At 44.7% G+C, this 17,737-nt stretch overlaps 1 protein-coding gene across 1 annotated transcript in view; it reads left to right on the forward strand.

Moving 5' to 3' along the window:
* The first annotated feature begins 343 nt into the window (after positions 1–343).
* Positions 344–17,737, forward strand: part of LOC144509864 (alpha-1,6-mannosylglycoprotein 6-beta-N-acetylglucosaminyltransferase A-like) — a 115,102-nt gene continuing 97,708 nt past the window's right edge. Inside the window, exon 1 of the mRNA XM_078238786.1 lies at positions 344–447. The gene's annotated coding sequence lies outside the window, so the exon portion shown is untranslated. The remainder of the gene's footprint in view (positions 448–17,737) is intronic.

Consider the following 17,737-nt stretch of genomic DNA (forward strand, 5'->3'; position numbering starts at 1 on the left):
AATTCCCCTTCCCCCCCCCCCCCCCCCCAATTCCCCTTCCCCCCCCCCCCCCCAATTCCCCTTCCCCCCCCCCCCCCCAATTCCCCTCCCCCCCCCCCCCCCCCAATTCCCCTTCCCCCCCCCCCCCCCAATTCCCCTTCCCCCCCCCCCACCCCCCCAATTCCCCTTCCCCCCCCCCCCCACCCCCCCAATTCCCCTTCCCCCCCCCCCCCACCCCCCCAAATAAATTTATTTCAATAACTGTCCATTGGAAACCTGGAGACACTGAATGGGGTTTCCACACAGCCTCAGTTCTGTTTCTCACCAGAGTTGCTAAGCCACGCCCTGGGAGCCAGGCGGCCGCACATGCGCAGGACACGGGCAGGGGAAGCGTTCGAGCCGGAAGCGGCCGCAACTTAGAATCGAAGGGGCGAAGGAGGGCAGCGCGCGGACACTGCGTCACAATGGGTAAGGAGCTGCCTGGCTGTGCTAGCCCCGAACTGAGGGGCAGAGCGGCCGCAGACCTGCCCGGGGCTGGGGGACAGACCCGGCCCCGGTTTGAGATGACGGGCTCGAGCTGCTGCTCCGCGGGTAGTGAGTGACGGGCGGGTGGGATGCTGCCGCTGGGTGCAGTGAGGTTGATGAAATTCGACGCCTGAGGGCTGGGTAAACGTGTTAGAAGAGAGATTGAATTAATTGCAGTGTTGCAACATGGATAACCACTGGAGCAAATAACAAAGAACAAAACAGCACAGGAACAGGCCCTTCGGCCCTCCAAGCCTGCACCGATCATGCGTTCCTAACTAGACCATACGTTTGTATCCCTCTATTCCCAGTCTGTTCATGTGGCTATCTAGATAAGTCTTAATTGATCCTAGCGTGTCTGCCTCAACCACCCTGCTTGGCAGCGCATTCCAGGCCCCCACCACCCTCTGTGTAAAATACGTCCGCCGCATATCTGTGTTGAACCTTGCCCCCCTTACCTTGAACTTGTGACCCCTTGGGTTTCATTTCTGACCTGGGAAAAAGCTTCCAACTGTTCACCCTATCTATGCCCTTCATAATTTTATAAACTTCTTTTAGGTCACCCCTCAACCTCCGTCTTTCCAGAGAGAACAACCCTAGTTTACTCAATCTCACTTCATAGCTAATACCCTCCATACCAGGCAACATCCTGGTAAACCTTTTCTGCACTCTCTCCAAAGCCTCCACGTCCTTCTGGTAGTGTGGCGACCAGAACTGGATATATCAGTGTTATAGTCAGGGGGTGCGGGATATATCAGTGTTATAGTCAGGGGGTGCGGGATATATCAGTGTTATAGTCAGGGGGTGTGGGATATATCAGTGTTATAGTCAGGGGGTGCGGGATATATCAGTGTTATAGTCAGGGAGTGTGGGATATATCAGTGTTATAGTCAGAGGGTGTGGGATATATCAGTGTTATAGTCAGGGGGTGCGGGATATATCAGTGTTATAGTCAGGGAGTGTGGGATATATCAGTGTTATAGTCAGGGGGTGCGGGATATATCAGTGTTGTAAGTGAGGGCTGTGGAATATATCAGGGTGTTATAGTGAGGAGGTGTGGGATATATCAGTGTAACAGCGAGGGTTGTGGGCTATATCAGTGTAACAGTGAAGGTTGTGGGATATATCAGTGTTATAGTCGGGGATGTGGGATAGATCAGTGTCATAGTCAGGCAGTGTGGGATATATATCAGTGCATGTGCATAGATCCCTGAAAGTTGGCACCCAGGTTGAGAGGGTTGTTAAGAAGGCGTACGGTGTGTTAGCTTTTATTGGTAGAGGGATTGAGTTTCGGAGCCAGGAGGTCATGTTGCAGCTGTACAAAACTCTGGTGCGGCTGCACTTGGAGTATTGCGTACAGTTCTGGTCGCCGCATTATAGGAAGGATGTGGAAGCATTGGAAAGGGTGCAGAGGAGATTTACTAGGATGTTGCCTGGTATGGTGGGAAGGTCTTATGAGGAAAGGCTGAGGGACTTGAGGTTGTTTTCGTTAGAGAGAAGAAGGTTAAGAGGTGACTTAATAGAGGCATGCAAGATGATCAGAGGAATAGATAGGGTGGATAGTGAGAGCCTTTTTCCTCGGATGGTGAGAGTTAGCACGAGGGGACATAGCTTTAAATTGAGGGGTGAGAGATATAGGACAGATGTTAGAGGTAGGTTCTTTACTCAGAGAGTAGTACGGGCGTGGAATGCCCTGCCTGCAGCAGTAGTGGACTCGCCAACATTAAGGGCATTTAAATGGTCATTGGATAAACATATGGGTGATACTGGAATAGTGTAGGTTAGAGGGGCTTTAGATTAGTTTCACTGGTTGGCGCAACATCGAGGGCCGAAGGGCCTGTACTGCACTGTAACGTTCTATGTTCGATATAACTGCAACATCATATGCCAAACTTTTATACTCTGTGCCCCGTCCAATAAAGGCAAGCATGCCATATGCCTTCTTCACCACCTTTTCCACCTGTGCTGCCACCTTTAAGGATCTGTGGACTTGCACACCCAGATCCCTCTGTGTGTCTATTCTCCTGAGGGTTCTGCCATTTATTGTATAGCTCCCCCCTGCATTAGATCTACCAAAATGCATCACTTCGCATTTATCTGGATTAAATTCTGTCTGCCATTTCTCCGCCCAATTTTCCAGCCTATCTATATCCTGCTGTATTCTCTGACAATGTTCATCACTATCCGCAACTCCAGCAATCTTTGTGTCGTCCGCAAACTTCTTCCAGTTATATCTTCTTCCAAATCATTTATATATATCACAAACAGCAGAGGTCCCAGTACAGAGCCCTGCGGAACACCAGTAGTCACAAACCTCCAATCAGAAAAAGACCCCTCCACTGCTACCCTCTGTCTTCTATGGCCAAGCCAGTTCTGTACCCATCTAGCTAGTTCACCTTTGATCCCGTGAAATTTAACCTTTTCCACCAGCCTGCCATGAGGGACCTTGTCAAATGCTTGACTAAAATCCATGTAGACGACATCCACGGCCCTTCCCTCGTCAATCATTTTTGTCGTCACCTCAAAAAACTCAAACAAATTTGTGAGGCATGACCTCCCTCGTACAAAACCATGTTGTCTATTGCTAATGAGACTATTCAGTTCTAAATGTGTATCGATCCTATCTCTAAGAATCTTCTCCAACAATTTCCCTACCACAGACGTCAAGCTCACTGGCCTATAATTACCCGGGTTATCCTTTCTACCCTTCTTAAATAACAGGACCACATTTGCTATCCTCCAATCCTCTGGGACCTCACCTGTGTCCAATGAAGAAACAAAGATTTCTGTTAGAGGCCCAGCAATTTCATCTCTTGTCTCTCTCAGTAATCTAGGACAGATACCATCTGGCCCTGGGGATTTGTCTACCTTAATGCTTCCTAAAACACTTAACATTTCCTCCCTTGTAATTGCGATTTGTTCTAACGGGTCTACACATCCCTCTGAGACACTACCAATCAACGTGTCCCTCCTTTGTGAATACTGATGCAAAGTATTCATTTAGGATCTCACCCACTTCCTTGGGTTCTAAGCATAATTCCCCTCCTTTTGTTCTCGAGAGGTCCGACTCTTTCTCTGACAACCCTCTTGTTCCTAATGTATGTATAAAATGCCTTGGGATTCTCCTTAATCCTGTCTGCCAAGGACATTTCATGACCCCTTTCTGCCCTTCTAACTCCCTGTTTGAGTTATTTTCTACTTTCTCTCTATTCCTCCAGTGCTTCATCTGTTTTTAGCTGCCTGGACCTTATGTGTGCCTCTTTTTTCTTTTTGATTAGAGCCACAATTTCTCTGGTTATCCACGGCTCTCGAATCCTACCTTTCCTGTCCTTCCTTTTTACAGGCACATGCCTGTCCTGCACTCCTATCAACTGCTTTTTAAAAGACTCCCACGTGCCAGATGTGGATTTACCCTCAAACAGCCTCTCCCAATCAACAGCCACCAAATCCTGCCTAATCCGGCTGTAGTTAGCCTTCCCCCAATTCAGCACCTTACCCATAGGACAACACTCATCCTTTTCCATGACTATCCGAAAGTTTACAGAATTGTGGTCACTGTTCGCCACATGTTCCCCCACTGAAACTTTTATGACCTGACTGGGCTCATTCCCCAGTACTAGGTCCAGTATAGCTCCCTCTCGAGTTGGACTATCAACCAACCGCTAATTTGGCAACAATTATAAATCCGTTATTAACACAAGTGTTCTGATCAATCTCCTGGCTGTCTATATATTTATTTGGGAGAAATGATGCCTCACACCTGCAAGCCCCAATGTAAATATGCTCCTTGGAGAGGGACTAATGTTGGTCCAAATTTTACAGTAGTCATCATCACATTGAACATTCACCACCATTACTAACACTCTGTTGAGAGGTATAGATCGGGTGGATTCTCAGAGGCTTTTTCCCAGGGCTGAAATGATTGCTACGAGAGGACACAGGTTTAACGTGCTGGGGAGTAGGTACAGAGGAAATGTCAGGGATAAGTTTTTCACTCAGAGGGTGGTGGGTGAGTGGAATCAGCTGCCGTCAGTGGTGGTGGAGGCAAACTCAATAGGGTCTTTTAAGAGACTTCTGGATGAGTACATGGGACTTAATAGGATTGAGGGTTATAGGTAAGTCTATTTATAAGCCGAGGTAGGTAGGGACACGACCGGCGCGACTTGTGGGTCGAAGGGCCTGTTTGTGCTGTAGTTTTTCTATGTTCTATCTGAGATTCACACATGTGGAAATTTAAACGTTGCTGAATGTAATTCTGTGCTTCGTCAGAGGCTGCAGCCTTGAGGCACCTTGGAGAATTCCTTTGAATTGATCCATAACTTCCGATCTCCGGGGTATTATACTGTGGGGTACCCTGAAAATTCACTGGGGGTGCCACCCCCTACAGTTCCCACATAAGGATTGCACAGCAAATACCCAGAAAACTGAAACTTATAAAAGCAAATTACTGGATGCTGGAATCTGAAATCAAAAGAGAAAATGCTGGAAAATCTCAGCAGGTCTGGCAGAATCTGTAAGGAGAGAAAAGAGCTGACGTTTTGAGTCCAGACGACCCTTTGTCAAAGCTAAAAGGCATAGAAAGTGGAAGATATTTATACTGCAGGGGGAGGGAATGAAAGATGAGTCATAGCCACAGAAACCAGGGTAAAGGGCTGCTGATGGCAGCCCATAGAGAGTAAAGGGTGTGATTGGCCAAACAGCAGAGAAGCTGAAATCAGAGGGTAACTCAAACTTATGGTGGGTAATTGCCCTGCAGTGGAATACTCTGATTTAAATCTGTCTTTGGATGGTCTCAATTGTCCTACGAGAATAGTTACTCTGGAAAAGTTAGAATTATAACCACTTCTGACTCCTGGGTAACTATCATACGGAAACCCCAAGCCCCCCCATCCGACAATCTGGTTACCCTCACCTTCCGACAACCCTCCATCTTCCCTTAACGTCCACCACCACACTGATTACCTGCCCCCCTTGCCTATTAAGTGTCCCCCCCCCCCTGGTGCTTCCAATCCTGCCCTCCTCCTATGTCGCCACTTACCTTGTACACTTCTTCCTTCCTTCGCAAAGTGTTTGGATCTTTCAACCTACTTGCTTTACATCAGTGAGTACTGTAAAGAAGGCGAGTGTCCTCCTTGCCTTGGTCTTTGTTGCTCTTGACTGAGCCTCGGCCACCCACTGCACTTTTCTCACCCAGCCTGAGTTGGAAGGTCAGGTGCTGAGTGCGAAGTGCAGATGTGTTTCAGTAGAAGCAAATACGAATGGAGGGAGGGGCAATCCGACTGACCTGGATTTGTGGCTCGAGTTGTTGGTCTTGCTGTAAGGTGCTTTGAAACAGTTGCAGCTTGGTTTTAGAGGCATGCTAACATAATTACTGCTAAACAGGCTCATTGACACACAAATACTAATTTCAATTTGTGGAATGCCAAATTTTTCCATTATGATACAAATATTCCAATCTTTAACAAAAATGAACAAGTTTGCTCACCTTTCTTTTAACTTCTGGGCAGTACGGTGGTACAGTGGTTAGCACTGCTGCCCCACAGCGCCAGGGATCCAGGTTCAGTTCCCGGTTTGGGTCACTGTTGGTGTGGAGTCTGCACGATCTCCCTGTGTCAGCGTGGGTTCCTCCGGGTGCACCGGTTTCCACCCACAGTCCAAAATACATGCTGGTTAGGTGCATTGGCCATGCTAAATTCTCCGTTAGTGTACGCGAACAGGTGCTGGAGTGTGGCAACTAGGAGATTTTCACAGTAACTTCTTTGCAGTGTTCATGTAAACCTGCTTGTGACACTAATAAATAAACTTTAAAACTTATTCCAATCATCATCCTTTATGTTCTGACGAGAGTAATCCAGACGTGAAACGTTAGTTCTATTCTCTCTTCGCAGATGCTGTCAGACCTGCTAAGATTTTCCAGCATTTTCTGGTTTTGTTTCAGATTCCAGCATCTGCTGTAATTTGCTTTCATCATCCTTCATGTCACCATCTGAAATTTAATACTGAATGACCATTAAGTACTTTAAGATTTCTGCTTAATCCTTCAATGTGATTAGCTGCTTAGATATTAGCTGATATCAGTGCTGCTGCACACCAAGACATCACCTCATTTTAAACTGTTGTCAGAACAAAGGGAAAATCATGCCACAAAGATTGCTCAATCTTGTGGGCAATTTTTTAAGATCAGTAGTGAGTACAATTGCTTCAACATTGACTGCACAATCCAGACTATTGAGGATTATGTAAATGCTAACTTGAATAGCACTTGTAACTGTTAGTTATATGGTACACGGGTAACCTTTGTACCATATACCTTTGTTACCTGTGTACCATATACCTATCTGATAATGTGGTTAGTATGTATGTTTTAGGTTGTGATGATGTTAGAATGGCATTGCCTGGACAGTGGAAAATTATTAAATGTATAAACTTGTTTTATCAAGTGCACCATGATGTGACACTCCTGAACAATAATATTGTGACTGAGTTAATTATGCATTTAGATGTACTCTATGCAAATAGAATTGTAGAATTCCTACAGTTGAGAAGGAGGCCGTTTGGCCCATCGTTCCTGCACCAACTCTCCAAAAGAGCATGTTACCTACGCCCACCCCCCTCATTTCCATAACCCTGCTCATTTACCATGGCCAATCCACTTAACCTACTCATCTTTAGACTGTGGGAGGAAACCAGTGGAACACCGGGGGAAACCCAGGCAGACATGGGGAGAAAATGCAAAATCCACGCAGACAGACACCGAAGGCTGGAATCGAAGCCAGGTTCCTGGCACTGTGAGGCAGCAGTGCTAACCACTCTGTCACCATGCTGCATCTTAAATACTTGCCATTATTGTTAGTAGAAGCAAGGATTTACCATATATTGATTACAGTTATCTGCTTTCTTGGCAAGTGAGATATCTGATAATGTGGTTGAATTGTTTCATTTATACTGGGAATGGTTTGGTGGGGCAGGGAATAGCTTTTGTCCACATGATTAATCTTGCCTCTGGTAAAATGAATAATAGCATTATTTGGTTTGTATATAATATCTATTAAATTACTTTTGGCTTTAAGTGTATTGTTGGATCGCACTTAGTTCATCAGTCACTGTTTAGATACTTGGAGCATTTATGCCAGATGGTATTTTAAGCTTGTGTAGCATAAATCAGGTGCATAGGTCCAAAGCTGGTACACTGGGAAGAACTGATTAGTTTCCGTACAGATGCAGAACATGTAATTTGGGATCTGTTAACATTGGGAGATTGTGCTAATTGACTTTATTTTAGTATGTTTTGGCTTGTTTTATTTAGAATGTTAGTTGTTTTAGAATGTTGTGGATTGCCTTAACAGCTATGGTGGAATTTGTCACAGTTATCAAAATGTGAGCAGAGTTTTCAGGGCAGATTAGAGGATGTGGATTGGTCTGAAGCCTCTTAGTGAGATGGCAGTTCTTAATAAGAAGATTTTTTTTTTCAACTTTGTAGTTAGAGCATCAGCCAGGCTGGGAAAAACCTCATGGAAGAGGTGTGTGCAATTGTAATAATGGTTGTTCGGCAGTACAGAACTGGAATATTGCTTGAAAAAGAGACATGTCAAAGCTTTTCGACTTGGACTCATCGGGACACTTTTGCAAGAATGCTAATATAAGGGGAAAACCATTTGTACTGTATGAGTAAAGTGTGCTGATTGGTTGGCAAGTGGACTTTGGCAGAGATGGTGCCATGGAGAATGCACCAGTTGATGCTGACCGACAGTTAATTGCCAAGCATTGTTCCAGATTTAAACCAGGTAAATTGACCTGATTGGTTAAGGCATTGCTCTGAGGCATGAGTCAGTACATAGCTGTTACGTATTTTGTTCAGATGAAGCTGGTGCAATATGTGTGCATGTTCTTTCTGCCTACAAAGAACAGGACCTTGTGTATTAATATACATAGCTTCCAGTACACGCAAACGCAGCATACTGCAAACCTTATTGACAATCTTAAATTGGTTGTTAGCATACTGTGTTTGACATTGCTGTTTTGAATTTTGCAAGCAAGCATGGGCTGGTTGGGTATGGTCTGTACCTTGCCTGTTGTGAACAGCAGCTAGGACATGCAGTTTGTATGAACCACCATGTCACATGGGCAACATACCTAGCATCACCCTGATACTGAAATTCATATACCACATTATTCACTTATGCAATAGGCAAAATGCCTTTTTTGCTTGGTGGCGGCATCCTGTTGGTGGCACATATCACTCGTGTTGCAGCTGCGCAGCAGTGTGAAACAGCTAGCTTCATGTGTTGCTCAGATTTTGAAATACCTTGGCCCTTCCAGGTTAATCTGAGGCATATTGTGCACTTTTCAGGGCCAAAAGTGACAGCCTTATGCCCGTTCGAGTAGAATATCCAGCACCAAAAGGGACAAGTCCATATAAAAGATAGTCATCAATGAGAACCTGTGGTTGACATGAACTTGGAGCTTCAGCCATTTTCAAGATTGTAAATTCCACGTCTCGAGGAAGGCCAGGAGGACTGTCAATTTTTCTCTTCTCATTGTTGTCGGCTGTCTCTCAATTCCAGGATGGTGTCTGTTCAAGGTTGGGAGTTTCTGCCAAGGATCTTCAGAGGAACATAGGAGCAGGAGTAGGCTATTCAGCCCATTAAACCCTGCTCTGCCGTTTAAACAGATCATGGCTGATCATCTACCTCTGCACCATTTTTCCTCACTGTCACATGTCCCTTGAAGATCCATTTCCTTGAAGCTCACAGTAAGAGCAAGCTGAAAACACAGCAGCAATTGATGGGCTGAATCAATTTTATGAAATGCTGCAATAACATCTCTGTACTCGCAGCTGCTTTAGTACTTGCTGGTGCTAACGACTTCCAGAATGATCTTTACCTTTTGTTATTTACCTTTCTAATTTTTTTAAATGACAAGAAGAATGGAAAATTTGTGTGCAGTAGGCTATTTATCTTTTGGGAGCATAAAAGTGGTCGACTTGAATTAAAAAGACAGAGCTTTGAATGAGATGGAATCACGTTCTCTTTCCTCCTCCACCCTCACCCGCCAGCCCCACAAACACAGCATAGCAGAAATGTGAGCAGATTTCCAGCTAAAGCAGTTGAGGCTGTATTTGTGAATGTGGAAAGAAGAAATCTCGCTGAAAGGCACTTGTGGTAATGAGATAAGTATAACTGTTTGGTTGTATGTTTTTCTCCTTTTCTGTTCTGTAATGATGCACTTAGCCGTTATCCATAGTGGTATGATTAAAATCAGGAACTTACCATTTGGGAATTTGTGGGTGCGAGTCATTTCCCATCATTCCTGGGGCATAGTGTTGTGGTCTTTCCTGAGAGTGGCCTTAAATAGACATTGGCTGACATTCTAGACCTTGTCAAAATGTTGGCACAAACTTGTTAAGTAGTTTGAAGCTTTCCTTAATATTTCTCTCCGTGTGGCAAGTCCAATCTTTGTAAATCTTTTCGCTGAAAAAACATTGAAGATGGACTGAAGTTTTGTACTATTTACATATTTGCTTCCTCAGTGGCTGCACTGCTGTTTGGGGACAGTCCTTGGAGCAGTTCATACTCATTTGAATGTTAGGACTAGTTCAGTCTTGGTCCTAATGTGACAGAGTGGATTTGTTGCCCTTCAGTTTTCCTGCTGGCAAAACATTGTAGTCTTTTGACAGGGGTGCTGAAGTGTTTGACTTCTGCATTGACAGGAAGGAAAGGAAGTACCAGAGAAACAACATGTGTTCGGTCTCTGGATTTGTACACAATTCACATTGGGCTTTATTTTGCAGTCAGTTGCAAACAAACAGCACGAGGCACAACTCGGGGGTGTGATGGAATACTCTCCACTTGCCAGAATGAGTGCAGCTAAGGACAGAGCAGCCCACTTGATTTGCACTCCCTCCACCACCAATGCACAGTGGCAGCAGTGTGCACCATCTACAAGGTGCACTGCAGCAACTCACCAGGGCTCCTTTGACAGCATTTTTTCAAACCTGTGACCTCTACCACCTAGAAGGACAAGAGCTGCAAATGCATGGGATCACCAACACCTGCAAGTTTCCCTCCAAACCACTCATCGTCCTAACTTAGAACTATATCGCCATTCCTTCATTGTCACTGTGTCAAAAATTTGGAACTTCCTAACAACTGTGGGTATATTAACACCATATGGGCTGCAGTGGTTCAAGACGGAGGCTCACCACTACCACCTTAAGGACAGTTAGGGCTGGCCTAGTGAAAGAAGTAAAATAAAACACTTGTTCATTACACTGAGCCACAGACATTCCGTGGGATGTTTCACCATAACACATTGTGATTAGGAAGCCATTTTGGGGCTAGCTCCGTACAGGTGATTTTTAAAAACAAAATCATTCATGGGACATGGGCATCGCTGACTAGGCCAGCATGTATTGCCTGTCCCTAATTAACCTTGAACTGAGTGGCTCACTAGGCCATTTCAGAAGGCATTTTAAGAATTGATGTGGGTCTGAAGTCACATGTAGGTCTGGTTAGGTAAGGACAGCAGATTTCCTTTGCTAAAGGGCATTAGTGAACCAGATGGGTATTTTTTTAATGACAATCGACAATGGTTTCATCCTTAGTCTTTAATTCTGTGCGTCTCCTTAATTAATCAAATTTGGCAATCATTTATAAGCAGCCTAGTGTCTGAACCAAGAAGTGTTAGTTGAGTTTAATTCAATGCCAAACTGAAATAGGGTGTGAAGCAAATATGAGATCGAGAGCTAAGAAACAGAAATGTTTTTAACAACTTTATTTTCTTAAACCTAATTAAAATTCAAAGAAATCAGACTCCACACATCTACATACTAATGTTCAGTGCTGTAACTAAAACATATCAGCATTAAAGATGTATTTACGCAGGAATGGAAGAGCCCTAACTTTGTCTTACTAAATAGGATTACTAAACTTGAGGGGCAGCTGGAGTCAATGTAAGTTCCAGGGGGTGTTTCCCCCTACAAAACAGTGTTTGTTCAGGAGGGTGGCCATCCAGAAAAGTAAGAAGCGCAGGAGTCTTTAAGGTATGCGCCACTCTCAAGCAGGTACTCTGCATTGGAGATGGCTGGGAGTGTTCAGACCATGGCAAAAAAAGCCAAGGGAATATACAAGAGGGAACAGCAAACAGTAGAAATGCACGTGTTATAGGATATTTTATATATATTTTATAGCTTGGCAGTAGACGGGCATTTATGCAATCATAAGGGTGGACAAAATTCTTTCAGGGGGATGGGAATGAGCCAGAAGGTGTATGCCAGTTCCATGAGGGGCAGGCATTGATCCCCTATGGTCAGATTTTCAGGAACTGTTAAGGAAATGAAAAGATAGGACCTCAAAAATGGTAATCTCTGGATTACTCTCAGTGCCACATGGTAGTGAGAGTGTTAATAGGAAGATCGGGAGGGTCAATGTGGGGCCAGTCACTCTGGGGCCTGAGGCATTGTGCAGAAGCTAAGGATAGAGCAGCAGAATGGATCTGATTATATTGCACTGCGGAGTGCCGGCATGGACTCTGGGCCAAAAGTCACCTTCTGTTCCATAATTACCCCATAATTAACAAAATAAATTTCAAAGTTCCAAAGAAAAATCCTCCATGCCTCCCTTTTAAGTGCCATCTTAAAATTTGTAGACTCTAGTTACCAAACCAGTGGAAATACTTTTTCTCCTATTTATCTTGCCAAAATCCTTTAAACTCTTTTTAAAAAGATTTACTCCATCCAAAGCCAAATGCTCAGAATGGACCGGGCAATCCCAAATCTATTCCTTGCTTGCTCCAAAAACCAAATTCAAAATCTATTTGAATCCAATTCAATGTCACAGAATCATAGAATTCTACAGTGCAGAAGGAGGCCATTTGGCCCATCGAGTCTGCACCGACTACAATTCCACCCAGGCTCTATCCCATAACCCCATGCATTTACCCTCGCTAGTCCCCCTGACACTAAGGGACAATTTAGCATGGCCAATCCACCTAACCCGCACATCTTTGGACTGTGGGAGGAAACCCACGCAGACACGGGGAGAATGTGCAAACTCCACACAGATAGTGACCCAAGTCAGGAAGCGAACCCGGGTCCCTGGCATTGTGAGGCAGCAGTGTTAACCACAGTGCCACCGTGCCGTGTCCGAGAGAGAGAGATCCAAGCTGACAAGATGAGGCATTGCCTCCCATCTTGGGCTTGATCTGACACGTGAAAAGCAGAGAAGCGATAATTTTGCCTATAACTAGTTGCTTCTTGTCCCCCTTCTATGAAAACGTCATCAATTTCTCATAAGTGCAGCCTCTCGAGACGTTTAGAGATTACCTTGCTAAATCTCCTCTTTACCACCTCGAAATCCCTCTTAAAGTAGAGTGCCAAAATGAGATAGCGTTTGCAAACTGTTGCTTTTGCCATAATTAAAATGTGTCACATTATCCTCCTTTGTATTCTATGTCTCCATTTCTAAAACCTAGCCTCACTTATGATTATATTTAATGTTGTGTCACCAACTTGTCCTCTTATTTAAAAAAAAATGTGTATGGGAGCCCTCAGGTCTCCCAGGTAGTTTTCTCCTTTTTAAAGTTTTATCAGTTGTTAAGTGTTTCCTCTGCAGCGCAGCGGGCCGGGAGACTCAATCGGAGGCCGTGTAGCGAGTTTCCCGCTGGGCGTCACGGCCTCCACCAGTCGCGGATTTCTCATGCTGTCAGCTCGGCGCCAGAAATCGCTGCGGAGCTGCATAAATTATTTAAATACTGATTTAAATATAATTAGCGGGCCAGGATTGAAGTGCCCCCCCCCCCCCCCAGGTTTACAATATTGCCTCCATTAGCGGGGAGCTGGCGGCCCGACCTCGCTGGAGTGAAGGGGGACCATTGAGGCCCCCCAGGAGGTTGGGGTAAGCGGGGGGATGCCCCCTGGGCATTGCCAGCTTGGCCTCTGACATTGCCCAAGGGACAAATTGCCAATGCATGGGAGCACCTTGGCAGGCTGGGTGGGGCCTGTAGGGGGTGGGGCTTCTGGTGAGGAGATTGGTGGGGGTGCCACTCTGCACTTGGTGGTGACAGCGGGAGGGAGGCCAGTGATCGGGCTGGCCATCGGAGTGGGTTGGGGGGAGCTGGGGCTGCTGGTGGGTGGAGGTGGTAAGGGAATTGGAAAATCAGGACTGCTGGCGGGACGGTTTGAAGCTGGCTGGCCTGGACATATTGGGAGGCCAGCGATCAGGTTGGGGGGGCGATGGTAACATGGCCAGCGATGTGGGATTGCAGGGCTGGCCAGCGATCGGGAGACCAGCAGTGCGGGCTACTGCGCCTGCGCCGATCTCCATTATGACGGATTGGCGCATGCACAATGGCCTGCAAAAAGTGCTATATAAATGCAAGTCTTTGTTTCACCCATTTGCCCTATCTGAATGTCTTTCACAAGTTGCTTACAAATTTGCAGTTTATCATGCTTACATGTCAATTTTGCTATTGTGTCCTCTCCTCTATACTTCAGTCCAAAACAAAAGCAATGGTCCTAATGCCAACCTTGGGGGTGTAAGCCATTTGCATTCCTCCTGTCACTACTACTTTTTTTCTGTATTCATGCTACCTTTAATAGTGCTATTACATTTCTTATTCAACACCTTATCAAATGCATTCAAAGTCCATATCCCCAACATCCAGTGTATTTCTTTTACCCATATATTCAGTTATTTCCTCCAAGATCTTTATTAAACTTCTGAAACACAATTTGCCTTTTATAATTCTATGCCTGCTGTAACTCAATACCTTCTATTGAGAATTCTTTCTACAGTAATGTTACTCTGGCAATCCTCTAACACCGATTTTATATCAAAGGATCTCTGCAAGATTGCAGTTGGGGGAGGAGGGGAATCTGTGCTGTTTTCTCCCTAACGTCCATCACAATTCAAGCGTGCGTGCATTGAACCTGATATTTAGTCCAATTTGAGTTCCTCGGCCTTTTTTGATCCCCCACTTGCAGAATTATTTTATATTTATTCCCTCCTGCATTTGTACAGGAGGGAATGAAAAAACACTTCACCGTGCACATCGGCATGGTGGCACAGTGCTTAGCGCTGCTGCCTCACAGCGCCAGGGATCTGGGTGTGATTCCCGGCTTGTGTCACTGTCTGTGTGGAGCCTGCACGTTCTCCTCATGTCTGCGTGGATTTCCTCCGGATGCTCCGGTTTCCTCCTATAGTCCAAAGATGTGCAGGTTAGGTGGACTGCCCATGCTAAATTGCCCCTCCGTGTACCCGAACAGGCGCCGGAGTGTGGCGACTGCGGGATTTTCACAGTAACTTGCAGAGTTAATGTAAGCCTACTTGTGACTAATAAATAATCCATAAACATCATTTGCACACTTCTTTCCAAGTCCTGTTAAAGGTGATATGTACCGCTGAACTACCCAGGGCACCTCTTAAAACGATGTTGCCTCTTACTGTGAGCAGTGCTGTTGGTTGGAGATCTGCTGGTGCTTATTCATTTTGGAAAGGAATTGGCATAAAATATGTAATCTGAGAACAATCTGCAATGAGTAATAATCTTGCTTCTATACAGGCTGGTTGTTGTTAGCCTTAACATAGTCTGACAGTGATATTTCCTGCTGTTGATGATGAACCTGAAAACAATGGTTAATTTGTGTGATCTCAGTTTAACAATTCAGGATGACTATACTATTAATGCTGCACTTACAAACCACAGGTTTCAGGGTTTGACTTGGTCTGCAAATGCTTTTTATTATCACCACAATTTTGAACTGCGAAGGAAGAGCCTGAATCACAACAGGAACTTCAAAGTTATTCATCTTTGAGCTAAATGAGGGCACAGTGGAACTGTGGTTAGCACTGCTGCCTCACAGCGCCAGGGACCCGGATTCAATTCCTGGCTTGACTCACTGTGCGGAGTCTGCACATTCTCCACGTGTCTGTGTTAGATTCCTCTGGGTGCCCTGGCTTCCTCCCACAGTCCAAAAGACGTGCTGGTTAGGTGCATTGGCCATGCTAAATTCTCCCTCAGTGTACCCGAACAGGTGCCTGAGTGTGGTGACAAGGAGATTTTCACAGTAACGTTGCAGTGTTAATGTAAGCCTACTTGTGACACTAATAAATAACATTTAAATGGTACTATTCTGTGAAAACATGCTTGATAAGCTTAATTATACTGATGCCAAGTAATAGCGGAATCCCATCTGTCACTCTCCTTGTTAGTTATATTGCAGCATCTATGACATTTGAAAGGTTAAATCTATTCTTAAAAGTCCTGCCAGTTGCATGTATTGTTATCACATTTCACCTTATTTTCTGATAATGACCGTGCCAACAGTAGGTGTAATGCCTCTGTACCAAATTTAACCTATTGCCTTTCAGTCCTCTTAATACATCAGCCTCTCTTCTGCTCTGCTCCCTACCTCAAGCTCCCTCTTTTCCTTCTATCTCTGCTGTCTCTTCCTGCCGTTTGTTCACAGGTTCCTCTGTAACAATCAACACTTGAGTTCCCAAGGATTTCTGCCCACTTCTTATTACCTTGGGACACTTGGAGTCATCTTGGCATGTCTACAGGCTCCCAGAGCTAGAAAGAAATCAAGGGAAGGGTATACATACGGGGAAGATGAGAGATTGGAGACGTAAGTGACGTGAGGATAAGAGCTCAACAGTAGGATGGGTGTGGAGGAAGTCTCGTCAATGGGGAAGACTAAGGATAGGTGGGGGTCTGAATATTTACACATGCAACTTCCTGGATTAGTTTTGTTGGACTGGTGGCACTGTTCAACCTAATGCCTGAGTAATGCCTGTTTGAGTAAGGCGGATTATATCTCCTTTCGCCCCTAAACCTACCTTTCAGTTCCCCAATCACTAGCTGGTGGCCCTTTTAACATGTGCCTTTTGGCAGCTGCTTTTGCTAGAAGACACAAGCCAGTAGCAAAGCCTCCTGCACATGTTTTTGATCTGTATAGTTGATGGCATTATTTGTGTCTTAAGTCCCCTGATGCTGACATTTTATCTGCTACAGTTTACTCAAACGTTGCCGGAAGAGGTGAGGTCGGGAAACGGCTTCAGTTTTACAATGGTGAAAGCAATTAAGAACAACCCGAGAGGGTTCATTTTAGGAAGAAAAGAAACATTGGGTGCAGACTTGAAGTGGACCGCTTGCTGGTTCAGGGTCTCATGGCACCGTGTTCACTCACAACCCTGGAACAGGTTCGATATGAGAAGAGGACACAAAATGAATGGGGGAGGGGGAGCACATTGTCTAGTATGTCATGAGCACACCTCTTGTATTGTAAAATGGAAAGCCATCCCCATGACAAACTCCAAGTAGTTTTCAAGCCTTGTCATACTCCTCCACCCTAACCACAATCCAAACTGGATTATACCTCTCTCTGAGATCTTTCCATTATGTCCATAGGTGGAATAAAAAGTGAGCAAAGGCATGCAGACAAGTCGAAACCTATGTTAAAAAACAGAAAGTAAGCTGTGGCTAAGATGCAGTGAAAGACAAACCAACAGAAATACCCTTGGTCCGTATAGCATCTATTGTTTGACTCAGTTACAAATGTAACTTTCAGCATTGTACTTGTATTCTGTTGCAAAACATTAATTGGATAGTTGCCGCTGATAAAATCAATGGCTGCAGTGTTTGATAAGATCGAACGCATGCTTTGAAAGTAAAGCTTCGTAAGTTTTAGAACACAAAATGCACATCAGTTATGTTGAATAGTTTATAATTCAAAATAATTTCCTTGATCTTTCCCCTCAGCAACCCCGTTACATAAAACTGAGCACTGAAAATTAGTTTAATGGAATTCAGTGAAACATCTGCATTTGAATTTTTAGTATGCAGCAGAATCCTATTAACCGGACATTCCTGACAACGTGTTGGATAGTTTACTGCAGTCCCTTTTTGGATAGTCTTTTTTAGTACTTCGCTACGTTAAAGAATCATGTTTTCTCATATTGCCTTCCCCCACCCTCCCAAATATAAAACACTGTCCTCTGATTACCAATACTGCTGTTCAAAATGGTTTTCCCTTATTTTCTCTATTGAAACCCTTTAAGATTTTGAACACTCTTATTTCCCTTTCACCTCCTCTACAGATAAGAAGAACACCAGTTTCTCTCATTAAATAATTGAAGCCATTTTAGTACATCTCTTCTGGACTCTTTAAGACATCCTTCCTAAAGTGTGGGACCCAGAATTGAACACATTTCTTTGACAGGGAACTAACAAATGT

This window comes from Mustelus asterias, chromosome 2 (assembly GCF_964213995.1).
Source record: "Mustelus asterias chromosome 2, sMusAst1.hap1.1, whole genome shotgun sequence".
Lineage (NCBI taxonomy): Eukaryota > Metazoa > Chordata > Chondrichthyes > Carcharhiniformes > Triakidae > Mustelus > Mustelus asterias.